The sequence below is a fragment of the Crinia signifera genome, chromosome 5 (assembly GCF_055691185.1).
Source record: "Crinia signifera chromosome 5, ASM5569118v1, whole genome shotgun sequence".
NCBI lineage: Eukaryota > Metazoa > Chordata > Amphibia > Anura > Myobatrachidae > Crinia > Crinia signifera.
The window spans coordinates 193445802-193452502 of NC_139221.1; positions in this window are offsets into that span (position 1 = coordinate 193445802).

Here is a 6701-nt window from a genome sequence, read left to right on the forward strand (position 1 = left end):
TACGGATCGCCAACTCCGTCCGTATGCGGTAAGAAGCTGGCCGAACGGACCGCACGTGTATTTTTCAAGGAATACGCCTCCTCCATCTAAGGGAACCTCCCCCATCATTCGACGGTCGCAGACCATCGAATGCAGGACCGAGTGCTCCACCAGCTCCCGCAACCTCAGACCACACGGACATTTTTCCGTGCAAAAGCAGGGATCTGGGCGGGCAGCTGACATCCGGCGATGTCATATGTCCGCCCCCTACACGTGCGTCACGACTGCATTACCATACGTACGCCCAGCGTTTTCATGGGAACGCCCATGAAACGCAAGGCGTATGCATATGGTAATAAGCCCAAATAGCCCTTCACGCCCCTCTCCACCCCCTGTTCGGAGTGTTCACATATCATGCAGGATTTCGCCGTACGCCCCGCTCGCACATGCGCAGAGACGCCTCTGCACATGCGCAGACACAAAACATCGGCGGCCCGAACGCACGCGGATATATCCGCACTGACCAGAATAAGGGCCTATGTTTTGGACGCTGTTAAGCCCTTTCCTTGTGTTCGTTCAGGAGTGGGGTAATTTGCCTTAGTCATCCATACAATTGGGACACAGAACAACGTTAGGTTCTTGTCTTGGTTGTTGTTCCCACCCTTCTTTACACAGATCCAAAATCCTTCTGGGTCATCTCCCATAGAGGAGTTCTGAGGGACTAAACCTTGTAAAGGATTAGGGTACCTCTCTTAACTGCGAACATCAAATAAGGTAGAAGTAAATCCGTCTCACTGTTCTTGGGACACCGTCCTCTTTATAATTTGTTTAAGGGTCTGATTAAATCTTTCTACTAGGCCATCTGTTTGCGGGTGGTAAACTGAGGTGGAAATCCTGTCTACCATTAACAACCAGCATAAGTCTTTCATAAGTCTTGCTCCATTAAGACCTCCTTCAGTATTCCAAGGCAGGTATACAGGATAAGTAACTCTCTGACAATAGTGACAGATTTCATATTATGCATGGGTATAGCCTCCACATATCTGGTGGCATAATCCACTACCACCAGTATGCATTGATGCCAAACTTTGTATTCTTTGGTCTCTGGCTCCTGAGACACCTCAGCTGCTGACCATTTGCTAAGGTCATGCTAAGTAACGAACTCATGCAGCAATGTAAAGTCAAGGCCCAGGCTTAGCGGGTAAGGTGATTGATAAGTCACCACAGCTAACACCTTTATAGGCCAGCCTTGTATTACCATGAGTAGGTGTTCACGTGGGCACTCCTCAACATTACTGTGTATACATAGCACTAATAGAAGGAAGGACCTGGTCAACTCCCGGAGGAGCCGCGTTAGCCGCGGCAATGGTAAATTCACTGCCAGCATCAACTAGGGCCCAAATCTCCAGGCCTTCCTGCTCTACCATTCCACAGAACAGGGTGGACTCTTCGTGTGATATGTCTCCAGCAGCCATGCTGACCAACGGCTGAGCTGCTTTCCCCCACACTGCAATACATCAGCCCTCCCTGTTTTGGGCAGTTCAAATGTACATGACAGGGCTGGCTACATTCAAGGCACAGCCTTTGTTTTGACAATTGAAATCGGAGTTCTGGGCTTTGATATTGGCACAAAACCTGGCCTGGCTCTGGACACAGCAGCAGATCCTGCTAACTTTTATCTATAAAATTTCCCTCATTTTTGATCTCCAGCCTAGCACTCTCATCCACCAGTTCACTCAGAGGACACAGGTGGGAAATAGAAACAAGCAGAGATACAAGTGAGTTTATATAAATATATTTCACTCTAAGCAATTGTATTTATATTTTTGCCTAGATTATAACTGATGATATGATATTCGTGTGTGTGTGTGTGTCCCTTTTTTTATTCTCAGGTACTGGGTGAATTTTTACTGTATCATTAAATTCCACAGAATCAATATGTGACTCACAGGAGTCCACAATTGCAAGTCACAGTAAAAACCTCGCTGATGCTAGCTGGATCTGGGCCCCGTTACAGATGAGGACTGGGAGTCGGCCTTAGGTAGCCCAGTCTCCTAGATTTCAGCAAAACCAACTATACATATTACATAGGGTTTACCTCACCCCAGTGAGATTACTGAAAATGGGGGGTAGGGGTGACTAACTGCCCCAAATGCAACTCCCCCGAGGGCACACTTTGGCACTTATTGTGGAGTTGCACGGTAATGTCAGCTTTCTGGCAAGAAGTCATATCAGCATGTGTAACTACTGGTATTCCCCGCAATATTTTCAACCCACAATTTTGCATACTATCATTGTTAGAAGTGGATTGCCTAGATAAATACACTGTAATATATGCTGTAAACCTCTGTACACTGGCTAAGGTGTGTGTGGCCAGAAAATGTCTGGCTTCGGAAGGGACCCACGCTGAGAGAATGGATCTGTCTGGCTAACTCTGTAGTTAGACTTGAGAAGTTTGTTTCTCTGTCCAGGGGGGCCGAGAAGACATATATTGGACAACAATTGGATTAACTCACAATTTATGCACAATGACGACTGAGACCCCTACATATATATATAAATATATATATATATATGTCATTGCTAGCTATAATGCAGGGCACATATGGCGCTGGGAGAGGCGTGTTGACAGACTACCATGTATACTGCGGCTTCAGCACCCCTATAGACGATAGAATGCTTGCAGTGACACAGACAGTGTAACCGGGGTATCTGGGTAATCTTTATTAACGTACTCATTACAGAGCTTGTTATGTCTTACATTCATATTGTATTGATTTATATAGTACACAGAATGTATCATCCTACCAGCATTTATAACATGTAAACTTGCATAATATGTAACCATTAGCAACTTGTAACTCTTGTTTTGTTATTCACTTCTGCTTTTTGTTTTTGTTGTTTGTCTGCAATCTGTAAAAATAAAAAAACTTTCAATAAAAATCATTTAATTTAAAAAAAAAACCTCGCTGATAGAGCTATACCATTATCAGTATTATCACACTTTGCAAAAGACTAATTTGTACACTGCACTTTATTAATATTTTTCATGTTATCATGAATTTTGTAATTTTATAAACTGCACCTTGCATCCTGTACCCAGTATTCCGCTTACTATCGATAGAGAATATCGATCAAGTTCCCTGCACTTTATCTCTCTGATTGCAGAAACCTTATAAACTGCAAACACTGCATCCTACAAAAAAAATTCCTTGTTTTCATCCTGTATAATTGTAGCTATTTATGTATTTTTAAAAGGAGATGAATGTTTTTAAACTAACCAATCAAGACAAAAAAATGTAAAAAAAATGTAAAAAAAAAATGTTACTCAATTTATCAGCAGTGCCTCAGTCTTCTCTCCCTTCCCTACCTACATTGATAGCTCTGAAGACTCTAGGGAGCACCACCAACCTAGTTTTCACATAGGGCAGTGGTTCTCAAACTCTGTCATCGGGACCCCACACAGTTCATGTTTTCCAGGTCACCCGACCGGTGCACTCATTACTGACTGACACATTTTAAAAGATTCACAGGTAGAGCTAGTTATTTCACTTGATTCTGTGAGGATACCTGCAAAACATCCACTGTGTGGGGTCCTGAGGACCAACTTTGAGAACCAGTGACATATGGGTTGTATAAACCCCATAGATTTGATCAGATTTGCTAAACTATCCCAAATATCATCTCATGTCTAGCTCTGTGCGGAATCAAACCCACCCCTCCAGTTCACATTATATGGATTTCAGACACTACTCTGGGCATTGTGGGTGGCACTATTACTGTGGGCATTATATGTATAATGGATACTACTGTGGTGGATATTATATGTATAACAGACACTACTATTGGCATTGTGTGCAGCAGTACTACTGTGGGCATTATATGCAATGGAAACTATTACTGTGGGCAGTATGTGTAATAGGCACTAATACTGTGGGCATTATGAGCGGCATTATTACAGTAGCCATTATGTGCTGGTGGCTGCCAATCATAAAATATGTGTACAATCAGAAGCAAATCATGCCCTTTAACACATATCTGAACCTAAGAAGCACATATAAACACAATCTACTTAATTGTATATATATTTTTTTGGGGCCTAGGGGTGCAGTGTAAAAATTCTGATACTCTAGGGTGCCGTGATTCGAAAAAGATTGGGAACCCCAGGGCTAGTGACATAAATCATAGCAAATTATGTGCAAATAAAAAAGCTATATATATATATATATATATATATATATATATATATATATAATATTGTGTGCCCGCTAACATGATATGGGTTCTACTGCAAGCTGTCATTTTATATGCAATACAATCTACACACAGCAGGTGTCTGTCTATATTATAAATGTGGATGCTACTGTACATGGAATGGCTAGCAAGTATCACAAAACTACGGCTACCAGCCTTATATATGCCACTATAAGTTACAAGCTTACATAATAGCTCTTTGAGCTCACAATTTTTTCATTAGCGGTTATAACCTTTACTTGTGCCCACATTGAATATGACAACAACCTGCAAAGTGCATCCTGCTGAAACTACCCAAGGACCCTACTAGTGAGTATAAAAGAGAACTCGACATATGCAGCAGTGACAAACAAGAAATTAACAACTTCTTTGGCCACTGCACTAAAACAAGACTTTCCGATTTGTCCGGTCTTCTTTACTGTTCCAAAGATGCACAAAAACGCAGAACATCCACCAAGCAGACCTATTATTTCTGACAGAAATTTGCTAGATCATCCCATATCAGCATTTCTGGACAGTTTGTTGCAACCACTAATTCTTAAACAGAGCGATCACATTAAGGACACTACTAGCTTCCTGAAACTATTACACCAATGAAGTTCAATCGAAGACAACACACTATTATGTACAATGGACATCTGCAGTCTCTATACTGCTATACCGCACAAAGAAGGCCTAGAAGCCATGCGCCGCTTTCTCCTCCAAGAACAACTCAATGAGTTTGACATAGATCTGTTCTTGGTCTTATTAGAACTAACTTTGAAGAGAAACTATTTTCTATTTGACGGCACATATTATGTGCAGACTATCGGGTGTGCGATGGGGAGCAACATCTCCCCATCCTTTGCCAACGTCTTCATGTTGCAGGAAGAACAAAGTATGTATTTCTCTGATAGGCGGTTTGCCAAATGTATAAGTCTATATTGTCGGTATATAGACAACTTATTCCTACTGAGATCGGGGAAGCCTTGAGCAACTCATACAAAACATTAACTCCAGGAACTCTCCTATTAAGGTTACCTCACAGATAGAGGATGAATCCATAAATTACCTGGACGTGTTGGTCTGCAAAGAACAGGACAAGCTGCAAACAGCAGTGTAATACAAACCCACCAACAAAAACACGCTATTAAGATCTTCAAGCCACCATCCCAAAGCCCTTAAAACTGGTCTATCAAAGTCTCAGCTCATCAGAAGTGCCAGAATCACGAGTGACCCAGCCAAGTTAGAGGGGGCTCTGTTAAAGGGGACCATTTCAGTCACAGGGGATATAATGCCTCAACCTAACATTTACAAAAGAGGTACTTAAAATACCCCGAACACAGTTACTGGAACAAAAAAACAAAGTAAGTCAAACAGTCACCACACTTTGTAATTGAAAGGGCACATAGGATTCCCTCAAGACCACTGCCTCCGGGGGCACCCCCTAGATCAATAATCCTGAAATTGCTCAACTTTAGAGACAGAGAAAATATTCTTCGACGCTCCAGAGATTGTACAATTAGTATAAATGGATCAAATATTATGTTCTTCCCGGACTATGCGCAGGCTGTGCAACAAGACAGGAAAAAGTTCATTAACATCAAAAAGAGACTCAGAGACTTGAACTTACAATATTCATTGGTGTTTCCGGCCAAATTAAGAGTTATTTGTGATGGCAAGGCACAGTTTTTTACTAGTCCAGAGGATGCTGCTGCATGGCTTGATGGCCAGAAAGGGGGAAGACAGAAAAGGGTTTGAAATCCGGTCAGGGTCTAAAAGGAATGGGGGCGGGGGCGGGGGGGGAGAGTGTGTAGTGTAAAAGGTGTGGGTATCATGCGCTGTGCTTTGAGGGGGGTGGGTGAGGTCGACCTGGGGGGATTAAAGCACCCAGGTACTTGGGGTAGGGGGTACGCAGTTAAAATTGTTTACCCGCTAGAGATAGGCTAGCTTCCATCCCCCCCTTATCAGGTGGGGGCCCTAGGCGATGTACACAGTGGTTGCCATTTTTTTTTTTTTTTTTACGAGTTGTGGACATCTTGTCTAGGGCCTATGGCCTGGGTGTTGGTCCTGTGGTAGGAGCACCAAATGGTGCCTCCTTGGATAGTGGTGAAGGTTGATGCGGGCGACTGAAGATGAGTTATAAATTGTAGTACGCCAGGGACGCCACGTGAATAGCGGTGAATCCGGTAAGGGAATCCCAAGGGGGGGTGGGGGGGATGGCAGTGGGGTGGGGGAGGGAGTGGGGGGGGTCGAGGGTAGGGGGGTGGGGGGGGAGGTAGTTAGATATACCAAGGGGAACCCGGTATATAGGGGGGGGAGGGCTGGGAAAGGTTGGTCGACTGTCCGGGGTGAACACACGGGGGACACTGTCCACAGTAGTGGGCGCTATAGGGTGGCAAAATGTATGTGATATTGTATGGCTCATACTAGGCCCAAATGGTAAAAACTGTATATTGGAATACTAGAGGCCTGAACGACCGGTTTAA